A 19,585-nucleotide genomic window follows, 5' to 3' on the forward strand; every position below is an offset into this window, starting at 1 on the left:
GGTTATCCATTACAGAAGCAATTAGACATAATGAAAATTTGCTGGATAATCATAATGGAATAAGAAATGTAAGCATTAACAGTCATATTAATAGGGTGAGTCAGCAACATTTATTATGAATTCAATAATTTGTTTTAAAACAAATGGGAAACTCCAATATGACATTTGTTTCCTTCTGGTTCTTTCACTTTTCTTTTGTCTACAGACCAAAACTATTGCTCTTTTTCTCCTGACGAACCATTGGGATTGGAAATGGGGAAACACGTGTCGAGACAATGGGCCTCATTACGGCCCAGGCGGTAAGTTACCGCCTGGGTCGTACCTTTACCACCATGGCGTAAACTACGTTTACGCCATGGTGGTTGGCGGACTTACCGCCCCATTCCGAGGTTGGCGGGGCGGTAAGTCCCCATTGACCCATTTACCCTTCCCCATTCCCATTTTTGCCCCATAGGGCATAATGGGAGTGGGGAAGGCGTTAATTACGCCACCGTAAATTACGGTGGCGTAATTAACAACAAGGTCCCTTAGCGCCATGGATTTTAACACCTGCTAAAAGCAGGTGTTAAGTCCTCCATTGCGCTAAGGGACCTCGGAATCAGGCGGTAAGGGTCGGCGCTGTTTACGCCGCCGTAAACCCCTTACCGCCTGGGTCCTAATGAGGCCCAATGAATTAAATTGTACTTTGGTAATTAAAGTTAAAGTCAAAGTCCTAACAGTGTGAAAATAACACTAAGGCAATGAGAATAATGAACAAAATTGCATTTTGGAAATAGAATTTATAGTCAAATTCTGACCAGTGTGAAAATAACACTAAGACAATAAACTTGATTTGACTCACTGTACTGAGTAAAAAAGTCTTCATTTAACCAGTTATTGAGTTGGCGCATTAGAGTGACAATTTCTCGCATACCAATCATTTAATGCAATTAGCTTGTGAAGTAGCCACCCAATTATATGCGAGGCACCCATGCTGATGACTTCATGTTTTTCTTTTGGAAAAAATCAATCATTTAAACTACACAATTGATGACGCTAAGGTTGTGCTTAGTTTGGTCACAAAATACAATTTTCTTGCCCTAACAAAAACCTGTACACTTCACTAAAAAAAAACTTTCCTCCTCCCCTTTATGCTTCAAATTAAAACCGAAAAACCCCTGAAATTCGACAGTTATGGTAAAGTAAGCCCCCAACCCTGCCACCACCCCTGTGCACTGCTAACACTAACACCCAGACCATGAAAGATGTAATCTCAAATGTCAATGCTGACATCAATGAGGACATCACTTGTTTAGCCCCTTTCTTTTCCTTCCCTGCCATACATATATATGTTTATTCAGTAAAAAAAAATCACTAAAGGAATGTTATACTTCACAGTGCAACCAAACACCGCTGCACATTCCCCCATTATAGTAAGCTAAGCAACCATAGCTCGCACCACTAACTTGCATTGCTAAGACTAACACCCAGGACATCAAAAATGACATCACAAATATTATTGATGACATCACATGTGAAAATAATATTCCTAAAAAGTCCCTACCTACAAGAGGTTCTTTCTATTATGTTGGTAGCAAGATGTCAGGGGTGATTGTGTAATGTTACACATGTAATAACTAGCTCACAAATCTAGACTTAATACACACTTGTGCTAAAACAAACAATACATATGCCGACCCAATGCATATAACTGAGCGCCACATACAGGGAAACTGAAGTAGGGTAGAAAGAACTAGCAGCATCCCACAGTTTATCTTCCTGTATACAAATGAATTGTGTGTTTGAGGCCTGCCATTGGTTTGCCGAGATGGTTCGCCTTTGCAGATATGTGGCGTCCGTCACAAATGTGGACTGTGTCGTGGTGCTCTATGGAAGTGCACATTTGGGTTACATGTCGTGTGGACGATTAATCCGTCTACTGATGAGGTTGCTGACCGCAGTAATGCGTATTTTTCCTACTGCCAAGGTGGTTTTCTCTTGCATAACACCAAGAGCAGTGTGGGTCCATGACGGTGTAATTTGTCCACAGCCAGCGGTCGGAAGATGTGTTATAAACAGAATTATGCATCAGTTTATGCAGACTGCTGGCATGTTCTCCACCCACTTTGAGATCATGAGGTCACAAAATATGCAATGGTTCCGTAGAAATGGCATTTATTTGAGCTTCATTGGCAATGCCGTTTTCTTTAACACTGTGCAAGAAGCATTGACCAGAATGTTGTAAAAATGTGAGGACAGGCAAACAGAAACACACATAAAGAGAAAATACAAAAAAGAATTGCTCACACACGTAAAAAAAACACAAAAAAACACTTTATACATATATGCTGGAAGACTGAATCCCCTGCCTAGTTTCATATTGTTTACCACTCCCCCCCCACACCCCCCACCTTCACTATCACGAAAAGGTAGTGGATTACGCTGTACTTTCAGGATGGCATGTGCCACATCCTGGGTGGCTATGTGGTTGTATGCAAATGGAGAAATCATGCATACTTTCATCGAACTTTGTAGTGAAAGTGCTTTGGAATGGCACGACATTTGTACTGTAAATGTGTAATGGTACATTTCAAGTGTTGTACAGCAGTGACAGTGTTCGATGATGGCAGCTTTAATGCGATTGGTGGATCTGTGTGTGCCTATTTACCAGTAACCTAATGAAGTAGAGCTGCAGAGAAGATAGTGCAAGGGAAGAAGGACTGTTCCAATTTTACAGTGGTGCGGCCCACACGCTACTTTGGGAGGCGCATGTGCCAAAATCTGCCCTTTAAACCACCTTGCCCAATTGCCATGGCAGTGTGGTGATTAGCCAATCAGGTAGTGTGGGTGTGGTTAACAGGAAGGGGAGGTGAAATGGTTTCACATTATACTCTGCGTACTGAGGGTAGCTGACATGGTGAAATGCATTGTGTTGCCTGTAGGTGATCCCTTTGTATTAGATCTGCACAACTATGCTCTGCAAAGAAACTTTGACTGCAATTTCGGTTTGGAAGGAGTGGACGCATTGTGGAACGCTGTGCATGAGTGCCATTTCTTCGATATGCATGAACTTTGCAAAGACCTCGCCACATTTCCAATAGTACATGTTATCATAATTCATTACAGCGGCATGCATATGGGTTACCTGCCTTGCTTACATTTGTTTGCTTTTTCCCACCGCCAAGGTGCTCTTCTCATCTACAATACCGCGATGAGTATGGCCTACTGCTCATGGAGGTTGGTCCGAGCCAGACGAAGGAAGGTGCCTCATCAACAGAAGTATGTACACTTTTCTGTCCACTCGTGGAATGTTCTTCTGCAACAATGACCTTATTACTTGTGGAAATGCAGAGTGTTTCCAAGAAAATGGCATTTTGTTGTCATCCATTGGCAAAGCAGTTTTGTTTGCTCGTCTACAGGATGCGGTGAATAGTTTACTGAACTAATGTGCTAGAAGAAAACAGAAAAGCTACTGAAAATAGACAATAAAGGTGTTTTTGTAGAAGGATCTACAAACAAACAAAAAAAACAGACTCTTTTAAGAGTAGCCCCTTACTACGAACTCCCCCTGCCCTGGGTGCACGTTATTTCCCCACGCTCGCACGCAGTACGAAAGTCACATGCAAGGATTTTCCGGGTAGCGGCCACGAAAATGGAACTGTGGGGATTGTCCAATGAGTTGCTTAGGATGTGTGGCAACAGGAAGAGGGACTCCTGCCGCAATGGGGACCGGCTTTCGACGTACTTGGGGACCCGCACATGCCACATTCGACACTCCTCACCATGCTGGCCAATGGAAATGGGACTGCAGCGATTGTCCTATCATGTGCTGCTCAGGGTGTGCGTCAGAGGAAAGCGCACCAATAGGAAGAAGGACTCCTCTGGCTTTACTGGGGTGCAGCCCTGGTGTTACTTGGAGAAAGGCACGTGCCACATTCTGCGTTTGTGAGCATGCTGGCCAATAGAAATGGGACTATGCCCTTTGGCCAATCAGATGGTCAGGATGTACATTACAGAAAAGAGCACCAATACGGAGAAGGAGTCCTCCTGCTTCACCGTGGCGCTTCGCACACAGTGACTGTGGACAGACATGTGCCACATTTTCCCCTTCTCACCATGTTGGCCACTGGAAATGGGACTATGGCCTTTGGCCAATCAGGTGCTCTGGGTGTGCATCACAGGAAAGGGAGCCATTCACTTTTCCATAACTTTGTGTACTGCGGCTGTCATACATGGCGGTATGAGTTATGATTGCTTAGCTTACCATAACTGTCGAATTTCGGGGGGTTTTCTGTTTAACATGTAACCATAATGTTCTTGTAACAACGTTTCTCCATTGAATTTCACAGGTTTTTTAGTAGTGCAACTTAACCATAACGTCCCTTTAACAATGTTTTTTTGCTTTATATATATATATATATATATATATATATATATATATATATATATATATATATATATATATACACACACACACACACAAAACCACCCTATAGTTAAAGGGGAAGTGTGCTCAAAAATATTATTGTCCCGATCGCTCGAGCATGTCATGTTAAGCATACTGGGATCGATCCTAAAAAAATGTCCTATGCCATGTTACCTTAGTTTTCCTCACTTTTAAACATGCGAAAACAACGTGTTGGGCGCGGCCATCTTGTGCTAATTTTATCCATGGATCGATCACCCTAAATTCAAGTGCACTCGCAGCAATTAATCATATTACCCGCCCCTGAAGCTGACATCACTAGACACGCTCGGCCCTTTCCACAACACCAATGCACATCTTGTTTCAAACTTCTCTGTGCGCAATTTATTGACGTGTCTCCATGGAAATGGCAGGATGCCACTTTCCCCAAGAAACATAAACAGAACCTTTCTGATCCGACAACAGTCTAGTTTCTTTGTCAATAGTTTCACTGTATTTAGTTTAGATCGGCCATGGCTCGTTTCTGCTCGGTTCAGCTATCTTCCTAGTACAAAGCCCCTGCGAACTGTTACCTACAGTAGCAGAACTGAATTCACTTGTTACTTTAGTTTTGGTTAAATCTTTGTCATACAATGTCAACAATACAGCCCTACCAGTACGAGCCTCAGTATTCAGAGGAGGAACTAATGGAAAGAGAAGGCTGCAGAAACGATGGGGCATACAATGATAGTTTGCAAGATCAATCACCCAAGCATGAGCCGCAGCCGCATGGGAGTCGTTTCAACCTGGTGTACCTGCAATTGTTGCGAGCTCATGCCAACCGAGGTGAGAACTGCGGCTGCCAAGAAAACTCTGGCTGCTTGGCCTAGATAGCCGAAGAAGACACACCACTGCATTGCATTACCAAGCGATGACTTCAGGGAAGCCTGCCTCACGAAGTCTGTGTTGAGGATTATGATGTGCTAATGCACGAACATCGCGCAACAGATCACCCTCGCAATCCAAGTAACTGTAAGTATACTCTAGATGTGATGTCATTTTGACTACTGAGACCATTAGAATTTCATGTTTTTCTCCTACTTTGTCCTAACTTTGATCGATCACTCTGTAGAAATGCAGCTCTACCATCCCCAGTACCTCACACGGCAAGCCCACACACACACCATTGTCTCCCCTTGTCAGCTCCGCGTGAGCAATGTTCTCACGAAAGTTCAGCCATGCCTTTTTACAATTCTGTAGTATCATTCCCGAAAGAATGTGCTCTGCGGAGAGCATGAGACTGTTACAAGCCATACCCCAAGTGAACATTCATCTCTACTAAACTGCCTGTGCCCTCTCAACCACCACCCTTCCAGGACAGGGTCCCACCAGCCCCGAGCCCCCAGTTGCTTTCATGCTGATACTGATTTGACCATGCACTGACCATTCCAGAACACCCACCACAGCCCTAATCTTGTGCATCAGTATATTCTCCCAAAAGCAACACACGTCCACCAATAACACCAGGATCCATGCAAGGCAGATGGTACATCAAACCTCTCGGGTGTGTTATCATTATTTCTTTTAGCATATCATTGGGACTTGTGCTGTAAGGGTTCCCGCGTTCATTCTTCTAAGGCCAACTATGCCATCGAATTTCGGATGCACGTTTTGAAGTTGGGTGGTACACTTATCAGGTTAATTCAATTAAAATATGTATGTTTCTTTTTCACAGGTGGTACAGGCTGGTGGCCTATCGTTCGTTTACATGGTGGCTTCATGGGAGGCTTGGATACCGCGATTGACGAGTAATATTGATTTGCAGGAAGGATATGTTTGATATTTTCTAAACAAAAGGTTTGTCACAGGCCCCCTCAGGACTGGACATTTTGGGAAAGATTTGTTGAAAGTTATTAAGAAAGCAAAACGATGCTGTTTTCGGCCTTCTCCATTCATTTTCCTATAGAGAAAAATTCAGAAATTGGTAAAGCCGAAGCCCAAAAACTGCTGGGCCGATTTGTACCAAATAAGACACTACTGAGGCATGAAGCGTTGACTTAATTTCCGGGACAGGTTTTTTAAATATTTGGTGGGGAAGGGTGTGCCACATGCTCTGAAAAAAATAGCTATATCTCCCATGGTACTTTGTAGCAGAGAGACTTTTCCAAAATTAAAGTCCACCATTTTATTTGTGCTGGATGCAAGAGATTACCCCGGTAATACCTGGGGAATGCCAAAACAAAGAATTGGGAAAAACCTATTTCGAGGAGACATTTCATTAGGCTATAGGTGGGGAGAGGGAAAGAGGATACCATGTACAAAGCGAGATTTGGGGTGGTCTAGGGAGCCACTTAGAGTTAGAACATTTTCAGATTATATGCGGAATCTTGTGAGATTGCCGCGGCTACAACAGAAAAGAAATTGTGTCACACGAGTCAAAGAGCGAAAGGGGTAATGAGAGAGGAGCAGGGATGGATGAAACAGCTGAAGGTAGTGGGGGACCATGGAAAGAGGAGGGGGCACTTGGTAAGTGCCTGTAAGGACAGAAGAGTTTAACATTTATTCATTATCGGGGGAATACCGCGGGAATGCGAGGGGCTCAGAAGAGAGTGAAAGAACAAGAAATGTTACACCCAGTGGGGCCAAGGGAATCTTTTGCAGCAACATGTACAGTGACCACAGCTAAAGGCCACTGCCCATGGCCAAAGGCCATGGCTAGTGGGCCCAAATGAAACCTAGTGGTGCAACATGTACACATGTACAATGGCCACGGACGAAGGTCATGGCTAGTGGACTCCAAAGAATCTTATTGGTGCAACATGTACAGTAGCCGCCACCGAAAGGCCATGGCTACTGGGCCACAAAGAAACGCATTGGTGCAACATGTACAGTGGCCACGGCCAAAGGCCATTGCAAGTGGGCTACAAAGAAACTTTAGTATAACAAAACCCTTGAAAATGCATGAAAAAATTTAGTTAAGAGAGAGTTAAGGTGATCAGATTCAACAAACAAAACCCTTGAAATTCAGCACTGGCATTTGAAACAAGTCCACCCTAACTTTGTGCCCCAAGTTGCGCAGTGTAGGACCACAATGATGACATCACTAATTACATCATACATGACAACACTGCTATCACAGATTTTTAAATATGACAACTCTGCTTTTTTACATACCATATATGTACATATTTCATACTTACACAGTATATTGTGGTGCGCCCTGGTTTCTTTAAATGTAACATACGGTATACAATTATGTTACATAAGTAACTGATTTTTTTGTATATTAACCAAACTTCAAATGCATAGATTCTGTACTATAACAATGCACATGGCGGGGATGTCATTTGGGGGTCGCCAGGGGTCGCAGCTGCAACCCCTGAGTTTTCCCTTGCTACCTCTGTAATCTCCCTTGCTAACCCTGTTAAAAGAAAATATTCTTTTTAAACTGAAGCTCCTGGAGTGGCATGGGCTCTGCCACACCGGGTCTGGGGGTGCCCCAGTGCAGTCTTCGCCCATCAGGGTGAAGGCTGGGCCGGGGGCTTGCAACGCAAGAAGGAATCGCTCGTAGGGGATGGAGCTGACGTGACATGTGGCACATGTCACATGCCACGTTCAGCTCCAAACCCATCTCCTCTGGCTTCCTTGCGGCTCATATACAGGAACCAGGAAACTCTAACAGCTTCCTGGTTCCTGTTTGTGAGCAGCACGGAGGAGCCGAGGGTGGCCTGCAGTGACGTACCAAAACTTGGAAAACAGGTAGGAAGGCTTTTTTTAAAAAAAAAGTGTGATGTGCATTTTGCATGTGTGAGGTGCATATCATATGTATTACACATTATGGGTCAGTGAGTGGTGGGTAAATGAGATGAAATGTGATAGTGTGTGTTTTGAATGTTCTCGGTGGGTGGGTGTGTGCCTGTGTAGATAATGCAGTGAGAGTGGATGTAAGAAGGTGTATGAGCGAGTGACTGGTGGGTGAATGAGTATGAATGTGATGTGTGTTATTCAATGTTCTGGATGGGTATGTGTCTGTGTGGTGAATGCATTGTGAGTGGACACGAGAGAAGGTGTATGGGTCAGTGAGTGGCGGGTGAATGAGTAGGAATGTGATAGTGTGTGTTTGAATGTTCTGCGTGGGTGCGTTCCTGCGTGGAGAATGCAGTGCAAGTGGACGTGCGAGGTTTATGGTTGAGTGAATGGTGGGTGAGTGAGTAGGAATGTGAGTGTGTGTGTGTGTGTGTGTGTGTTGTGTGTGTGTGTGAATGTTCTGGGTGGGTGTGTGCTAGTGGGTGCTAGTGTAAGTGTATGTGAGAGAAGGTATGATTGTGTGTGTGAATGTTCTGGGTGGGTGGGTGGGTGGGTGGGTGGGTACATGCCTGTGTGGTGAAGGCAGTGTGAATGAATGAATGTGAGAGGAGATGTATGGGTGGGTGAAAGGGGATGCGTGTGTGTGTGTGGGGGGGGGTACTAGGGATCACTAGAGCATTTGTGCCACATCCTTTATTGACTATGCATGTTTTACTGGTATTTTTGGGCAAAGCCAAGTTCATGTGTGTCATTACCTGGCTAGACTGGCATTTTCATACAGCCAGTTTAGCCATTGCTTACTGTGGCATGACATGTATTACTCATCTTTGATAAAGCAAGCATGATAAGTAGTATTACCTCACTAGACTGACGTTTTGGTGTAGTGGCCTGTATATTTCTTACTGTAGCATGACATTTTATTAACTCAGCATCTATGATGAAGCAAGGATGATAAGTGTTCTTATGGGACTAGACTGGCGTACATTGGAACCCGTTTGAACATGTTTTCTTATTGTGACATGTCACTTTTAATGGCCAAACCAACTGGAGTATTTTCTTACATAGGAGTACTGGCATATACTGGCAGAGCCAGCTTTGTGCCTAGCGCCAGTAATGATACTATAAAAAACATCTCAAAGCGAACATGAGTATGTTCTTATATGGGAATACTAGCATATGTTGGTGGAGCCAGCACAGAAATGTAAGGGCACAGTCAGCATGAAATGTTTTTAATATTGGCATATATTGAAGGGACCGGCATGGCAATGCATTGGGAAATACACATGTGCACTTTTGGTGACTTGCATCTGTTAGACTTTTTTCCATGAGTTACCCTACAAAAACGATTACAAACTGTCTAGCCTTCTACCAAAGTTTCACAGAAAGTGTGCTGTGTAATGCACCATTTTAACAATTTAGTCAAAACAATTCCTCATGGGAGGGGGAAGAATTCCCCTGATCCCCACAAACCGATTTTTGTTAGTTCGGGCGCCCTCAATATGCTCGGGCGCAATTGTATATTTGTCGCAAATATTGACACCCTCCAATAAAACCAGCCCCTTCTTTCTACATTAGGTGAATCATTTAAGGTTTAATTAAAAACATATTTACTTAGTTCACTTGGATTAGTGCATGACACTGCAGTGGCTTAATCATGATGGACTTGCGCACACGTGGTAGTCCGTGCTGACCCGGGGTGTGGGGTGCCCTGTGTTTTGTTAAGGAGCTTGGGGTGGGGGCCTTCAGCATGGCTCGCTGGGGGCTCCCCAATTTTTGTGCTATGCCACCGATTGGGCTCTGCTCACCTTGAACACATTCAAGTGTGATATGAATGGTGGAGAGGGGCCGCAAACTCGACCAGGACCCTGCACCACAACCCTGCTCTGGTGTAACACTGTTTAAGAAAATAAGCATTGGACACAGAGGGCCTCATTACAACCCAGGCGGTAAGTTCCCTACTTTACCACCATGGTGTAAACTCTGCCCGTCATTAAAGGGCCCGTTGTTCGCATCCTCCCCATTCCCATTGAGCCCTATGGGGGCTCAAATGGGAATGGGGATGTCCCGGGTCCGGGTTCCTTGAATGGGGAAATACTGGGCCCTCCAAGGTCGGAATGGCCCGGTATTTCCCCATTCAAGGAACCCAGACCCGGTATGGGGGTAGCCATGCTACCTCCATACTCGTAATGAGGCCCATTGTGTTTCTGGCTAGAGAGGGAAGACTGTGTGTCTTGCATCAGTTCAAGGTTTAGTGCGTACCTCCAAGCCTTCCTCAGGGCACCCAACTCAAGGCGATGTAAATATATCATTCCCCAATTATGAAGAACGCCCCCAGATAAACACTTCCATTGCTTCTTTGTGTCTTGGGCCACACTCTTCTCAACACAGCTGAAATGTGTATTCAGAGATTTCTTACTTTCTGGTTGGAACATCCGGTGCTGTACACCTCATCTCTGGGTTTTTCCCAACCAGCGTTCAATCTTATTGTACTCCAAGGGAGTCAACTTGTCTCTATTGTTTCGTGACGTAGACCTTTTTCATGAGTATCTGATAATGATAATGAAAACCACGTCTTCATCGCACCAACCGGATTCCCGGGTCACACGGAACTGAGGCTTTCTGAACTTATCTGAGTGTGATTGGAATAATTGTTTATAACTTTACATTCTCTGCAGAGTCTGGCAATAAAATTCAAGTGCCTTTTATTTTTCACAGTGACAGTATTGATATATTTTATATCTTCCAATGTACTTTCATGCCTCTTGCATCCAGCAGTAAAGCAATCCAATCAGGTTTCGCTGGTTAATCCAAGATTGCAAGCTGCAAGGAATACTGGTAGCTGTAGTTCATAAAGGCAGTCAGAAACCAACTTTCCATCTCATTACATAATGCAAGACCCAGAATGGCCGAGCTGCTGAGTTTTGTACAATTTGTAATCTTTTGAGATGGTATTTCGGTTGAGCCAACAAGGTGGCATTAGATTAATACAGAATTCCCATACTCACAGATGAAACCACTGGCCCTCTTAGATCAGAGAGTAAGAAGGAGATTCTTTTTTTAGGGGTTTTATTTTGAAGAAACCTGAACTACATCTAGCACTAACCTGAAGGTCCGGGGAAAGGAAAGCTAACATGTTGACTACCAGATTCTTCACAGACTTCACCAGAGATGGAAGGGCACCCAAAGAAAGGGGCCAAACATCTGTAGTCCACAGGGGCCGAGAAACCTGGGAACCAACTACTAAAAGACCTTGGTTATGTCTCCATTGAGTTTTAACCAGTTTGCATTCATCCAAGAGCCAATGGCTGCTAAACAACCTCACAGACGAGATGTGGCTTCGTTAAGATCTTGATCCACTCTCAGGATAATCTAGGTGTCATCTGTATAAGCAAAGTAACAACACCCATGTTCTTGTATCAGATTGGCTAAAGGACGAACATAAACGTTAAAAAGGAATGGGGAGTGAGCAGAGACCTGTAGAACTCCACAGGGTAGATGTAGTATCTGGGGTTCAAACATATCAGGAGGAAGCAGGAAGGACTCTGGAGGCTGGTAAGTATACATATGAAAAGCCTTTATTGAGTTACAGGTCTTAGATAAGAAGGGAGGTAGGAGCTAGGGTAAATGCATCTTTCTATGTTTCATCTCCCATCCTGTGTGTCCCAACCGTCACTCCTGGAACCTTGGGGTGACATAGGGTTCCAGGCCAGCTAGCATTCTATGGCTTGCATTCTGTACATAAATGCAAGCCCGAATGCTACACACCCCCTTTCCTTATACAGGAAAGACACACTCACAACAACACGGACCAAACCGGACAAAACGAGCTCTCACATCAAACATACTCCATACAACAACCTCAAGAAAACAAACTACATTCACAACCCTCACAGCGTACTCTACATCCACGTAACTAATATTCTGATCCACCACATAACAAACACCCACCTGCCAGGGACTGCCACTCCCAGATCTCATAACTGCCACTTATGACCACAAACCGCACACAATGCCACATTCACAACCATCCAGGCATACTCTACTTTCACCCTGCCTGCCACTCATGGTCTCGGGCCCGCCACGCCCAAAGCACAATCGCAACCATCCAAATAATCATAATCATATCATGGTGGTCCCAGCTGTTAAGCGGAAGGAAAACTAGCTGGACTATTGCCGCGGTGAAGATCTTGGAAGCTGCCTTGGCAGACTGCCTGAAGCAAGAAAATCCTACACTATAAATACGAAAGCAATTACAGCAAAGAAGAAGAAAATCCATTTTGTGAAATCAATAAATTTGATGAACACAAAAAAAAATAATAATTATCATAACTAACCTTCTATAACCATACCAAAATATATGGCTGTGACTGCTCCACTGGTCCTTTCATGTGGTGCGCCGTAATTGCGCGTTAAGACTCTCTTTCCCGCCAGGCAGATCAGTCATATGCTCAACATGGTAATTTACTCTTCATCCGGATTAGGTGCTTCATGCCTGCCAGGCAGGCCAGTCATATGCTTGACAAGTCCATTTACTGTTTATCGGGATTAAATGCCTCATACCTGCAAGGCAGTTCAGCCACGCTGGTATGAGGCACCTTTGCACGTTGTCCCACGGTTTCCAGGGACCCTCACAAGCGCCTCCATACTCATACGCTCCGATTATTTTATTTTTGTACAGTACCTTGAGGCCAAGTTCGCTTAGTATCCTGTTAATCTTCTCTCACCCTGGACTTCAAATTAACCATATGGCACGGCTCCTTATTTCTCCTCATGCTTCACTTTTTTTCATTTTGGCATCCCTGGGCTCGCTTCAGAGCAATCCTCATCACCACTTGTAGTATCTGGGGTTCGAACATATCAGGAAGAACCCTGGAGGCCGGTAAGTATACATCTTGTGTGTCTCAACCGTCACTCCTGGAACCTTGGGGTGACATAGGGTTCCAGGCCAGCTAGCCTTCTATGGCTTGCATTCTGTACATCAATGCAAGCCCCAATGCTACAGTAGGGCAGATGGCACCGATATAAACGAACGGAAGGGTTCGATCGGAAAGAAAAGATCTGAACCACTTAAGGGCCGTTCCTTTGACTCCAACTTCCACGAGACGGTGACAAAGGATGGTGTGGTCAATGGTGTCAAATGCCAGCAGAATTAAAAAATCAATGCCATCCTGGTTCCGTATTCTAGCTATATCATCCACAACTGATACAAATACTGCCTCTGTACCCATAGATGGTCGAAAACCTAGTTGATAAGAGTTGCGAATGGAGGCCTTCTCTAAAACAGTTCTCAACTGAGGTGTAGCTACTGTTTCAAGCACCTTCATGAGAAATCAGAGAAGTGAAATAGGCTGAAAATTGGCTGGGGATGTGGGATCCAGAGTAGATTTGTTTAATAAAGGAGTCACCAGGGCGTGTTTGAGACTCGGTGGAATAACACCCTATGATCATGAAGAATTAACAGCTAGAGTCGCAAGAGGGGATATCTCGCGACTGATATTTATAAGTACCTTGAGTGGAATAGGATCCAACGGGGAACAAGATTTCAACTGTAAGATGATTTTGCAAATTTGATCTTCAGAAGAAGAATCAAAAGTTGAAAAAGTTCCATTGTTGGAGAGACACCTAGATAACGGGAAAGGAGGAGATAGTACAGTGCAATCGTCAGAGACTGGAATATATTTCCTGATACTGACTCAACAAAACAATCTGAGAGAGAATCACAGAGCACCTGCGAAGGAGAGACAGATGAAGCAATTTGACTGGGAGAGGAAAGTTCCCTGACGACTGAAAATAACTCTTTAGGATGGTTTAAAGCTTCAGAAATCTGGGTGATAAAAAAAGCAGCTATGATAGCGAGATGGTATATGGGCCTTCAATGAAGCTTTGTCCTCTAATCTATATCCAGTACGGCATAACTGTTCGGCTTGCCTATAAAGAAGTTTAGCCGAACATAATGATTCCTTGGGGCTGATTTTCTCTGTATATTGTTATCAGCTTTAAGGGAAGCTAAATCATCAGCGACGCATGTAAAAGCGTCCCGAAGAGCAGCTAATCAATCCGAGATGGAAGTCAAGATAGACTGCTCATACTGTGACTGCAGCTGAGTTTGCAGAACAGAGAGATTGACTTGTCTCCAGGAGCGGCGAGGTGTCCTACTGATCTAATCACCAATAGAGACTGAGGAATAGTTACCCCGAAGGGGACCAAGAAATGATCTGACCAAACAATTGGCCCACACAAGTAAACTGTAGCTACCTTTTCTGCTGAAAAGATTCAATCCAAGGTGCGGCCTTTGCTGTGGGTAAGTGCCTAGTACACATTGTAGCAACTGGAAATCTGCAGGTGAATTAATACGTTTAGACGCGAGAAGATCCGAAGGATCATCAGCACATGAATTAAAACCATGTGGTGGTGGGGAGAACAAATCCTGTGGCTCATCTCATTGGGGCAAGTCACCCTGATACGGCCCCTCTGGAGTTGCTCCCAAAATATTTTCTTCACACAAGATGGATGAGGGGTGCTTTTTCTTAACCTGCTCTGATCAAAAAGTAAAGAGCTATGTCGTGGGGGTGTCATGGCTCGTACTGAGCGATGCCGCATAAAGCTAATGAGGTTACCCGTGCACACAGTAAAGGAATGCTTAAAAAAGTGTGCGGTGTGTCGGGTTCCTCAGGCTGCTCGGAACGTGGGCTTGTATCAGAAGATTGACAGAAGCGGACGTCGCAGGTGCTCATTTATTCAATTTTGCAATTACTTTTTTTGTTGCTCTTTTAACAATGCGTACTGGGCATAGTTTCGCTGTTGTGTCACAGCCGACACCCTGTAGGTTCTCCTCTTTTGAAGTGTTGTGGGTTGAGGCGTGTGGTTCTGTGCCCCAGTTTTGCTGGGTGATCAGAGTCTTATTTTTCTTTACATTTTTCTCTCCTTTCATATTTTGACCGTCAGGTTTAAGATCAGGGTCTATTAAGACACCTGTGAACGGTTCTTCCGGGACATCGCAGGCCTTGCTTTTTTAGGCATCCTGGCTGGGGGTCTAGGGCTCAAGTTCTTTCCCGTGTTGGTTGTGTGGAGTTCCAAAGGCATGGTTCTAACAGGCTTTGTGCCTGCTGGGCCCAAACACCATCTTTTTGGTTGAGGCGATGTCCGGGCAGCGTCCTGGTGTTGTTGGTGCAGGATATGTAAAGCCTCGCTCGCACACGCTTTCTGCTCCCACCGCACCCTGTGGTTGAAGGCATGTGCGTTTCTGAATGTTTTGGTTGTTTGAGTTACCAAAGGAATGGCTCTCACAGGACGCAGCCCCTGGTCCGTGATCGGCGGCCTAAAGGACAACTAAAATCTTCCGATAGTTTGTGGCTTCGATACCAAAGGCCTTGCATTTGCTGGATTTGTGCCTCCGTTCTAACCTCACAGGTTGGGGGGATGGATTGTACTACCCCTTAACATGTGTTTTTGGGAATGTGAATACCTTGTAATAAAGAGATTGTAGCTTTTAGCTCCCCTCATTGTTTGATTTTTGGGGCACAAAAGGCCACTCTCTTGCAGGGTTTGTGATGTCCCCCCAACCACATGGTGGAGAGGGTCAACCTCTTTAAACAATCAAAGTATTGTTGCTTTGGTGTATCAAAGGCCTGGCTCACACAAGTGTTGTGCTACCCTTGCCTCCTCACCTTGTGGTTAAGGGTATATGTCGGGAGTCTGCAACCTTTGGTTCTCCAGATGTTTTGGAACTATCATCAGCCCTATCCAGCGTAGTCAATGGTGAGGAATTATGGGAGTCATAGTACAAAACCTTTGAAGAGTCGCAGGATGCAGACCCCTGGTATGTGGGGTTTTAAATCAGTCACTGTGGTGGTTGTTTGGGGGGCATCAAGGGCCTGGCTCTCACATGTTGTGTGCACATGCTTAGTGGCTGAGGTGGTATAGGGTTCAAACCTTCCCAGGGTTCTTTCTTTCGATTCAGCACTTTGATTGGCTGGCTTTGCACCCCGCCCCATCCTCCGAAGGGCTTGAGTTCTGATATCCCTTTGCCTTTTAATGAATGCCCTGCAATGCACGGTTTATAGCGTATAACTCTGCCTACCATTGGAGGTTTGCCGTACTAACCATTACTAATTTCTGCCCCACCCACTAAGTTGGGGCTATGGGGGCTCGAGTTCAAGCCCATCCTTGGGTTTGTTATTCGGGGGTACTGAACTTCAAATTTGCTTTGAACTCCAACCTCATGGGTCAAACTCAAACTAGGATTTGGCCCCAACACTGGGTGTAACCCTGCATTAGAGTTCTTTCCACCTCAGTGTTGGCATGGGCTTGCATCCGGTTTCTTCCCAGGATGTGTCCTTTTTCCTGCTGTAGGCTTTCCAAAGCCCTTTTTAGTAGTTTGATGCTTTTATTATTGCCAATGTCGCCAAAATTGATTACCGTTGCCCAGGGTAGGAAAAAAAGAGATTGCCGCCCAATTTAGAGTCCAGGGAACTTTACTGGAGATTGACGGTATTACCACGTGCAGAAATACCAACACCACCACTGACACCATTAACACATTTCTGTGGTGGTAGTACAACCCTCAATAGCAGCCATTTTTGTTTACTAGGTTGGCTTTCCCAAACCAGTAATTTTGCAGATTGATATAGCAAAAACGGGATATGGTAAAAAAAATGATGTTTTTCAGAATAATGCCTGGCACGTGCACTATTCTGAAATATTGCCTTTCTGTTACCATTACCACTTTTCTTGTAATGGGACCCTGCATTTTCCCAGAGTTAGAATGTAGACCCCCACAATCTTGCTGTTGTACTTCTTTACAACTGTTTCCAGATTATGGGTTTTGGACGGTATTAGCATAATTGACCTAAAAACATTTGACCTAAAACATTTGATAGAATTTCTTTGACCTTTTTTCAGTCAAATTTTATTAAATATATATATGGGGCTGGGTAAGGGTATAGATTAGATGGAGGGGAAGTGAGGGGGTGCGTGGGGTCTCCCTCTGCATTTTATACTGAAAAAAAGGTAAAATAAATTTGATCAAATGTTTTAGGTCAAATAGACCCAAACCTTTTGGACACCAAGGCCTTGCTGTTGAATGCCGAGGCCCTCGAGTACTTTTCCCATTCCCTGGCCCAGTTTTTGATCACACGTGGGTCCGCGTTCCCGCAATCGCTCAATATTACTATCATGTCATTTAGAACGTCTTCCTTCTGTCTCCTCTTTTATGGCACGAAATACAATTGCAATTGAACTCTTTTGATGCAAAGCTATTTGAGATGACCCAAAACCTTGTTGTTGCAAAATTACTAGAGCAGTTTATCCTCGACCTGGTATGAATAAGCTGCCTGTATTAGAAGCGAACGGACCTCATTATGAGTTTGGCGTTGTGGTAAAAAAGTGATAGTAAATGGTGTGAATAGAATTGGAGGGAGTACGGGTAGCAGAGGCGGATCACAACCATAAGGGATCCATTAAGGCTCTAAGGGAGCTGGTAAAACATGTTGCCGTCAGGAAGCACACTAGCAGATCACTCAGTGCAAAAGATCCTTCAAGCTAAGCAGTCGTATTGCTCTCGGGCAATAAGGCCAATCGCTTCCTTGCAGCGAAATTGCAGAAACAGAAGATGAGGAAATACATTGTGGAATTGAAGGATAATCAAGGGGTGGTGCAGAGAGGTGAAATAGAAAAGTTAGAAATAGTCCCAGCATATTATGAGAGGATCGTGGAGGAGGAAAACTTAGATGAGGTTTCACAGAAAGATTTGATTCTCAAAGCGCGCTTACCAAACATTTCGGCAGAAACAAGGAAATGGTTGGAATCTCCCATAACACAAGAGGTGGTGGGCAAGGCAATAGATGCCCTACCAGGACCTAATGGCTTCTCTAATGCTTTCTTTGAAGTGTATAAGAGTTTATGGGTGGGACCATGACTAAGCTATTTAATGCAATTCTGATGAAGGGTATGGTCTCTCAGGATATGGGACCGTCAACCACAATTTACATTTTTAAACCAGGTAAGGATCCAATTGATAGTGTGAGTTACCGCCTTATATCGCTTCTCAATCGAGATGCGAATATCTACACTAAAATATTGGTTAGCCGACTGATGAGGGTATTGCCGGATATCAAACACCCAACTCAGACCTGTTTCATTACTGGTAGGGCCACACACGGTAATAAAAGACACGCCATTGCTCTTATAGACTGGGGTAGAAGATCTTGGCAAAAGATGACAACACTCGCATTGGACACCAAAAAGAGTTTGATAGCATGGATTGAGGATTTCTTGCATAAGTACTAGAAGGGTTTGGAGTGGATCCTCTTTTCAAGGACATGATATTGGCTAACTATTGGCTTACTTCCAGATCCCCTCTACAACAATAATTGTCAATAGTGCATTAACCCCAAAGTTACTTATTAAGAGAGGTACCTGCGAGGGTTGGCCTCTTTCCCCTTTGGTGTTTGCCATGGCAATGGAATCACTAGCCTGCCTGAACAGAGTAGAGGAAAATCTAACAGGGGTTAAAAGTCTGGGTGTACAGCATAAGATTGCATTATATGCAGACGATGTTCTATTATTCCTGACTTAATCAGGGACGATAGCATTGGAGAAGTTCAAGCAATTCAAGCTAGGCTCAGGGTTTATAATAAACTATATTAAATCCAAAGGGCTTAATATCAATGTGGATATAGAAGTGGTAGATGAACTGTCCAGATTGTACCCACTTTCCTGGAAAAAAGAGAGGATCGACTATTTTGGCATTAAACTATCCTCTTTTTATGCGGGTCTGTATTCCGCCAACCTCCCAAAACATTGGTGATTGTCAATTGAAGACATAAAGAAATGGGATTTACAAGAAATATCATGGCTGGGAAGAGTGGCTGTGGTAAAGATGACTCTCCTACTGAGGGTGTTCTATGTATTCTGCACCCTACTGATAATGATCCCTAGGCTAATGTGAAACAGGTTACAGGGTGACATATTTCAGTTTATACAGAATAAAAAGCACCCCAGAGTGGCGGGAGCAGTTTTGACCAGAACTCTGCTACTGGGAGGGTTAGGGTTATCAGATATCAGGAAGAATCAGATGGCTACCCAAATAGCCCGTATGCTTGGCTGGTCAGCGGAGAGAGGTATCAAGTGATGGAAGGATGTGAAGCATGGGGCGACATCTACCCCCTTCTGTCATCTTCCTTTTGTGGATAAAGGGTTGAAACACGAGGGAGCCCAACTCCTGGCGATTCTAAGTGATCCGTCCGTGGCTGATTTTGCCGCGGCCAGAATGTTCGCATGAGAAAGGTGCGAACTACCAAAAGTTTGCACCTTTCTCATGCGAACACACTTACGTACTACGGGGCTGCAGGGGTTTCCCCTGCAACCCCCGCTTACTATACCATAAAGTGTAGT

Source organism: Ambystoma mexicanum, chromosome 7p (genome assembly GCF_040938575.1).
Source record: "Ambystoma mexicanum isolate Mex_15411 chromosome 7p, UKY_AmexF1_1, whole genome shotgun sequence".
Lineage (NCBI taxonomy): Eukaryota > Metazoa > Chordata > Amphibia > Caudata > Ambystomatidae > Ambystoma > Ambystoma mexicanum.